This window comes from Seriola lalandi, unplaced genomic scaffold (assembly GCF_002814215.2).
Source record: "Seriola lalandi dorsalis isolate HSWRI2012SDOR001 ecotype SW California unplaced genomic scaffold, Sedor1 jcf7180002054538, whole genome shotgun sequence".
Taxonomy (NCBI): domain Eukaryota; kingdom Metazoa; phylum Chordata; class Actinopteri; order Carangiformes; family Carangidae; genus Seriola; species Seriola lalandi.
Genome location: NW_019525091.1, coordinates 930,582 through 939,468, shown reverse-complemented (window position 1 = coordinate 939,468; position 8,887 = coordinate 930,582). Strand labels below are relative to the sequence as shown.

The window sequence follows — 8,887 nt, the reverse complement described above, 5'->3', positions numbered from 1 at the left end:
GGGGGGGACATGGGTGGAATGAAGGAGGTTTGGTGAGGCGCAGTTTAAGGGGGAAAACGAGGCAGCAGAAGCTTTACTCACCCTGCGGAGCGGAGAGCTGGTCGGACGGTGCAGCCGAGGAGAGATCTGTGCGTACTGGGAAGCCTGGACACCAAATTTGCAGTTTTCCTCTTATCTCTCTCTCTCTCTCTCTCTCTCTCTCTGCCTCCCTCCCTCCCAACCTCTCTCGCCACACACACACACACACACACACACTCTGGCTCTCTCTTACTCCTGTTTTCCCTCCTTCTTCTCCTCTCTTTTCTCCCCCTCTCTCACTCCTCTTCTCCTTTACTTCACTCTGCTCTTTCAGCACTGCGGAGAATCGGTTGAATGGGCTTCACTGTAGTTTGGGTGTAGGGAGGTGGGACTGGTGTGTGTGTTTGTGTGTGTGTGTGTGTGTGTGAAGAGGAGTAAGGGAGGCAAGGGGGGGGTGTGTGGGGGGGTTACAGTGATGTAGGCTAGAGGGAGAAGAAGACACTCGCGCACGCACACACGCGCGCGCGCGCACGGAGCCAAGCATGGCATGAGAGCGTGCTGGCTGGAATTGAGGACACATCATGCGGGCTGACAGCATGACTGATTCAAACATACAGCAACAATTAGCATCGTGTAAGTCATTAATGAACAAAACACCCAAACATCGGTCTATGGAGTTGAGTGTTCCGTTCATCCTCTCCACAGAATGACCCGGGAAAAATGATCGACAGCAGAGAACAAACCTCCAGGAGAGAGCCAGAGGAAATAAATCAACCCTCACGGTTTGATTTTGTTTCTGGATTAACTGAAGTCAAAACTTGTCATAATGTTAGAAAATGCTCCTGCATGAGTCAAGCATGTAATTTAAACTGTCATCATTATTATTATTATTATTATTATTATTATTATTATTATTATTATTATTATTATCATGAGGCCTACATCAGGTGTTAGAATGTAATGTTTGTCAGTGAGAGGAATGGGATAACTTGCATGAAGAGATAATTGTTAGTTATTTGGGAATTGAAATGAATTGAGAGGGCCAGCAGCCAGTGCAGTTACTTGTCAGTTTGCATCACACTAACATCACAATTGATTAAAAGGTAGCACAAAATTTGCATTATTTAATGAACTAATTAATAATCAAAACATCTCAATATGCTGTGCTGCGGTCTGACTGGCTTTATGGGAGAAGATTACTTTATTCTCATGGCAGTTACTGACAGAATTAACTAGAGGATTTAGAAGAAAATACAGTAGCTGTATGTAAATGGAACATGCAACTGGAAGTCATCAATTTTCTATGTGAGCCTGCGTCTCTTGGCGGTGAGCAGCAGCATGCCCATTGGTGGGCGTCAGAAAAAGTTGAAATCCAGTCAACTTTATGCTTATGAGCTATGACGCAGTTTGGAGGCAACCAATCAGAATGTAGAAGTGTGCTGCTCTAGAGAAGTAGGACTGAGGGAATTGCATGCTAACTAGCGCCATTGCATGCAAAACAGCGTTGCTTGTCAAGTTGAATCACTAGTTTAAAAGATTTCATGTGGTTAACTTGTACCCTGCCTGTGGTCAGTTGGCACAAAGGTACCGGCTGACATGTCTGTTTGCTTTGAATACAGTTTGATGGACCAAGCCTTCCAAACAAACTAGCTAGCTGTCTATTTCATCAACGTCAGAACACCCGTGAACTTCTGCAGCGTCCTTGACTAGGCCGATGAGCCGCTTTCCGTGTGAACGAACAGTAAGGTTTTCACACAGGAGTTACTGGTTCACAGTGAGTGTTGGGGTGTGGCTTTGTATGAGCGTGTAACTACTGATAATGTGAAGGTGTCGCATAGACACAAAGTCTAATTACAATAAATGTTAAAACATTTTTTAAATCATGACACGCTGACTCGTGAGGAATAGAAAATGGCTGGTGAGGAAAGAGGGAGGAAGGTGAAGAAGCAGGTACCAAAGCTGGATTACCAACTGTGCACGGTGGGTAACTGCCCCTGTATTGCCCCCAGACCGTCAATGTGTGGCAATTAGTGATTAATTGCGTATTTACCTGGTGATACTGTCTGCAAAACTAAAGCATGAAATCTCCTATATGTGTTCATATTCTACAAATATACTTTACCAAATATGTTGTCAAGGAAATGCAATTGCTAGGCAGCAGGTTCGGGTGCGTGATCGTTGGATTTACGAAGTAGGGTTGCGCGATATTAACCATAGTCCAATTGTTCTATCGTCACCTTGTGAAATTACCGATGGGGGTGGGGGGATGGGGTGTGTAGAATACAGATTACACAAACTTTTCACGTCAACAAACCATTATGCTCCTCTGCTCTGTCTTAATCACAGGTAGAGCTGATCTTTATAAAAGATTACCGCCTACTTTATGAACAGTTTCTCCATGAGTGAAGGATGAATGAAAGGATGTTTCCTGTCTTTTCATCTTTACTACTTAACGATTTAATTCACTGAGCAGCTCAGAGGCTAGCGGTTGCTACTGGCATCTTTTAAGGTGGAATGTTTTCTTGCGTGTTACTCAATACATGATTGACATTTGGAAATCAGTCAATACACTTTAAATGTCAATAGGACAACTTTGACCATTTAATTTGTATTTATTAGCTCTCTTCATGACATACACCGACATAGTGATGATCGGACCTTCAATTCATATAAATATGATTATGTGAACTGGAGATATTTTATTTCATCATCTGGAGAAAAAAAGTAGTGGAGTTTCATTCCAGTGGCTCCCGCAGCACTACACGTTACGTTACCCTATGAATGAGAGAGAAAAACCGAATCGTGTGGACGCGTGTTGCAAGCATATTTATTATAGTTATATGCAGTTATATATGTTAAACTGTGGCAGGCAATTAAATTTAGTATTAATTTATTACTACAAATAAAAAGTTAGTACATTAATAAGAAAACAAGTCAAAGATCATCTTGGCATTTGCAAAGGCATGAGCATTCGGCAATAGTTCTAATGACCAATCACCGATACCATCGTCCATCGGCACAACCCTAGTACAAAGCACCGTGGAGACCATGATTCAGGTCCTGCATTCGTGGTGATGTTAGGTTTAAGCTACTAAAACACTTCGTCAGTGATGAAATATGGTGGTATCGGCTAATTATTGGAAAACTGAAAACACAACCAGTGCCTTTCTTTAACTCAGCCTGGACTATTTTAAGAAAAACTCAGTACCATTATCTTTTCCTGACCCTGCCCCAGTGCTCTGAGGTACCTTAACAAAACCATAAAAATGATTGCCGTGCTTCAGTTACCAGCAGTAGATGTTGTTGGGAAAGATGCAGTAACTTGACGTTTTCCCACTGAATTAAATCAGTGAAACTACTTCTGCTTTAACTTTATTAAGACCATGAAGATACAATCTCAAAAACACACGAGACACAGTGAGAGAGAACAGGATGTCACATATTTACTTGTGTGTGTGTCTCCCAGTGCTTATGCATGTGATATTGTGTGTGTGTGTGTGTGTGTGTGTGTGTGTGTGTGTGTTTGTCTGTGCGCCCGTTAAGCCTCCATACCCTCTTTCACGGTTGAGTGGCCCCATCAGCCCCTGGCGACCCACAGACTGATACAGTAGGCTGTGTTGCCCTGTGACTCACTCTGTGTGTGTGTGTGTGTGTGTGTGTGTGTGTCTGTTTGCGCATGTGTGTCTGTTTGCACATGCATGGGTACATGTGTGGGCATCAAAGGAATTCATCCCACCTGCCAACACTAACCAAACACACACACACACATACACACATGCACACACACACACACACAAACACACAGGGTCCACTGTTTGTACCCAGTTTTGCTTGTATGTTGTGTTTGTTTTTGCCATTTTAAGCAGCATCCTGTGATAAAACTGATTGGCTGATTATAGAACAAAACAATAATGTTACTCTATTGCAGACCAATCATATATTTAAAGTGTAGGATGTTAAATAAATCCACTGTTGTAACTTCAGTTTAAACTTACACATCAAGTATGCAGGTACTGAACTCTAGTGCACAAAAAGTAGGGACCATGTGGACTTAACCTAAGTCGCCTTTTCAGACAATGACCAAACCAGCCAAATGAAGCATTTTGGTTTCTTCACGGTCCAGTACAAAATCTGTGTCAATTGTAACCTAACCTGAACTGAAAAATAGACAAACAAGAAAACTAATCCCAAATTTAACCCAAAGTGTCATAGTAATTTTGTCATATTAATAAATAAATTGTTAAATAAAGATAAAAAAAACCATGATCACTCAATACATAGAGCAGCACATTTTTGCTCTTTGAAGGATATGTTAAGGAGAAGACACCAAAAGATAGAGTTAAGCATTGACCGTTTAGATACCTGAAATACAATGTACTGTACTTTCATCAAACTTCAAGGTTGCTGAAGGACGTAGAAGCGCTAATTGTGCCATTGTCTCCATTTGACTAGTTACAACAACCCTGCCACAAGACAATAACATTAGTAGACAATATTTTTACACTCTCAATTCTGTTCAATATTTTCTATTTTCCATTGCCAGCTTTATTGGTAATTCCCGATTTCTGCATGGAAACTACAGAATGGTGAAGGTTAGATAAAGTAAATAAAGCTGTTAATTGCAGGTTTGTAACAAGTTAGAAAACTGAGGTCTCCTGCATTTAAATCAAGCATGCTACATGTGCATCCAACAACTCCATACTGTATACCCCTTACTTTTTACCTTGCTAGACAAAGGACATACTACTTCCTTGCTTTGGATGTTAATGTAAATTGTGTTGTGTTAAACCATCTAATATGGACATAATTCCTATGGATAGTGTACTTGTTATCTACAAAAGCAAAGATACAAACAGGCCATCAATTAATAAAATAGACCAAAATTTGCTAATATAAGCTTTAATTACCTTTGATTTGTGCTAGACATGAAAACAGCTGGCTTTAAAGGATAGATATAGCTATGTACAGTCATCCATTATGGTGCAGTGCCTCTACACTGATATTTAAGCTCTAAGAAGAACATTCCCTGCAGGACTCATGCAGCACGGATGCAGCTGAAGGACTCTGCAATGACACACAGTGGCAAGAACCATGAGGCAAGATCTATAGCATCTTAAAAGAATATATTGTACATGCCTTGGTCTATACATCATCATCATTTCAAGTGTGACGAGAGCCTGATGTGATCTGGCATGTGCCATGTGGTCTCTGTAGGGTGCAGAGTCAATGGTAATCACAATCTCCAGTACATGTAGATGCTTCACAGCCCGTAGCCTACATTCTCACACACGTTTAAATACTATCTGCCTTCAGAAAAAAAAGATTAGCTCAGCCTCAAAATGGGTCATCCCCACTTCAGGTGGGCTCTCATTCCTCAGCATCACAGGACGAGCAATCTGCTTCCATTAGTGCCGTTCCCAGGGGAAAGGGCTAAACTTCTAATCCATGGCTGAAAAAGTGAGTGAGCTGGTGGGAAGATGGTTTCATTTTCTGCACAGCTCAGGCTGTATGGCAAGTCTGTCAATGTCTGTTTTTTATTTTAAATGTGTTTAATTCTCTTTGACCAATGCTTTGTTGGTATTTTTAGAATCTGGAAATTATACTTTCTGTCAAAACTCAGGACTTTTTGACACAATAGCTGACTATTTTTTTGTGGAATGGCAAACAAATAGAAAAGTGTCTGATAGAATTGATAGTTTTTCTTCTCTGCAACCATCTATGTGGAGTACCACAAGGTTCTATTTTAAGCCCTATTTAATTCTCTTTACTCACAGGGATCTTGTTTTAGAAAATTGTCTAATGCAGGTATGCAGATGATACTCTGGTGTTCCTTTGAGACTGTCCTGAAAAAAAAAGCCCATACGTAATTTGTGCAGCAGGTTATTATGACCCATAGTTACATTGTGTTGTTCGGTGACATTTAGTGGTCGTGGTAATTATGACAGCAAAGGGAAAAGTTTGTGTCAACAAAGTTAACCACATTGTTATTATTGTAACCATGACAACAAAGATTGTCTAATGTTAAGGAAGTACTTATTTCAATCATGATCATTTCCTAAGCCTAAGCTTGTTGTAGAGACTAAATCCAAACCAGTCCTTTACATGAAGATGATTTGAAAACAAAACTTTCTTAACTTCAAGCCATGTCAGTCAGGAAATTTTAGGCATGCAATATGCACAGTTCTTACATAGTGGTTATTTTCTGCTTCACCACAGTGGAAACCTCAAACACATTTAAATGTGAAGTGAAACTCAGCTTCCTAGTGAAAACACTTCTAATGAGGCCCAGAAGAGCAGAGGGTTAAGGAACCTCCTGCCATTTATGGAGTAAAGTGTGACTCATAATCACAAACATAGTAATAGCGAGGGAGCACATGGCCTATTTAACTGGTTATTCCCGAGTCAGGCCAACTGGTCCTCAGTCAAATTGCCTTCTGCTGCTGCACAGATCAGGGAAAAAATAACTACAGATGCAGCCGTCAGACTTAGCCGCACTTTTACCGTTTCACAGCTGCTCTAAATTCAAAGTATGTAAATAGAAAATCTCATCAGCATTACAAAGGGTACATTAATATAGTACCCAACCGGTATTTTAAGGAATTTTTGGAGCCAGAAATGAAACTCACTATTGTAACCGAAAGTTGGCGGCTTAAATCCACTGAAATCATCTGATACCTCTCTTTGGACTGAGAACTTCTTTGCTTTTTACAACAACATTTAGCAAACAAATCAATTTATACTGAGCTGTGAATTATAATAATTGTATGGCACTTACCACCCAGACTTAAAAACAAGAGCTTTACACAAAAAGAACAAATTAACAGTTTCTGGGAGCAAAGGTTGTCTATTTTCAGTTTCAGCCTCAAAATCAGCTTTTATTGACCAAGTATATTGTGACTTTTACACATTTGACAGAAATAAACAATAGTGATGTTTATTCTTATAAAACATTGGTGTAGGTACAGGCTGCTGAGCTCAACAGTAGCAGTGCATGGAAGGCAAAGTTTGTGTAGCAGTATGTTTGCACACCTATTCATTATTGCTGTACAATAAATTAAAATTCTGGCTTTAAAAAGAATTGCCTCACATCCAAAGACAACACATCCCTTGATGCAAAATAGTACAACATGTTCTATTGCTTGCTGAAATAACACTGACTCCTTCACTGATTGCCTGAGAACGAGAGGACTTATCGCCCCAATACTTCTTTACTGTTTCAACACTGGAGTTGAAGGCCCCAGTAATGTAAAAATGCTGCCTTATTACTTTCCTCTGGCTTTCTATTGTACAGTTAAAGAAAAGGGTTCTGCTGAGAGCAACAGTAAATATCACTGAATCAATACTAATATCCCTTCAGAGAGGCAGGAGTCTATTTTAAAAGACAAAACGATTAATCAATAATTATACAAAGGGTAGAGTTCAGAAGAGGACACTATTGGCTCAGAGGAAATCTTAAAATGGCTATTCATAATCAATATGATATGTTAATTGATCCAATCCCAATGAAATCAGGAATGTTATATGACAAACCTCACCATTTTAAGAACTGGTTTTCTGAAAAGAACGTGACCCAAAGTGGGACATAACTGTTAACATGTATGGCATCTGAAAATATATGTAAAAAGTATATTTTGACCCTTAATTTGGGATTCATTACCTGTAAACAATAGTTTGGTGATTTGTAGGTAAATAAAAATTATTTCCTGATGAAAACTGGTTGAATTTCTGAATGTCTATATGTAAACTCAGTAAACCTGTCAGGGTTTTGAGGTAAGTAGGGGTGGACCCAAATGCAGCCAACACATTGGGGACGGTGCAAGCAGGTTTATTCCAAAATAACAGACATGAACAGACGACGTGAACAAACCCTGAACTAAACAGACGAACCAACACAGACAAAGGGGAGCACAAGGACTATATAGACAAGGGAGGCAAGGGTGATTGAACACAGGTGAAACACATTAGGGCGGGGCAGACAATCACCACACAGACACAGGACCAAGACAGGAAGCAAAACACTGACACAAGGAAACCAATTACAAAATAAAACAGGAAGTGCAAAAAGTCCAAAACAAAACTAACAAAAAGTGTCTGCCATAGCAAACCATGACAAAACCACCATCTTTCCCTAACCTCAGTGCTTTTATTGTCTAAACCTAAACCCACAGACTGAAGTCTGGATGCGAGCTTGGGCCTCTGGTGTGAAAGTCATGTTCTTTCTACGCCTACCATCCACCCCAACCTGCCTCCTGTAGACTTCACAGCTGTTAATGAATGTAGCGCTTCATTCATTCAGAAAATACCTTTCCATTTTGTGCTGTGTGTCATGAAACACATGGACAAAGGTCACATATTTTAAACTTTTATATGAAGTGTTGATCCATAAGAAGATATATTTGTGGTTTTAAGAGCCAAAAACAATCTCAATGTAGTATTACATCTCCTCTCTCAGGCTTCTCTCTGGAGCTCTAGTAACAACAGGTCGATGAGCCAATCAGAAGAGAGGAAGCTCTGAGCCTGTCTTCTGATTGGCTGACTGTTTTTTGAGTGATCCAATAAAAATATGGCAGATTTCCTGTAAAGTTGAATGGGGGGTCCAGGTGGGCAGCCAGGGGCATGGTTCAATCCAATCCAATCCAGCTTTATTTATAAAGCACTTTAAAAAACAACCTGAAGTTACCAAAGTGCTGTACATGATAAAAATGATAAACACAAGATAAATTAAAAGACATAAAACATCAATAAAAACAGATATATAATAAGAGAAAACAATAAAATAAACATAAAGTAAGATAGAACAATAAAATAAAATCACATCTTACATGGTGTCAAAGGCCATGGAAAAGAGATGGGTCTTAAGAAGGGATTT

At 39.8% G+C, this 8,887-nt stretch overlaps 1 protein-coding gene across 1 annotated transcript in view; it reads right to left on the bottom strand.

Annotated features, from left to right (window-relative positions):
- cacng7a (calcium channel, voltage-dependent, gamma subunit 7a) overlaps positions 1-162 on the bottom strand; it is a 36,914-nt gene extending 36,752 nt beyond the window's left edge. The window contains exon 1 of the mRNA XM_023414731.2: positions 82-162. The gene's annotated coding sequence lies outside the window, so the exon portion shown is untranslated. The remainder of the gene's footprint in view (positions 1-81) is intronic.
- Between the last annotated feature and the right edge of the window lie 8,725 nt (positions 163-8,887).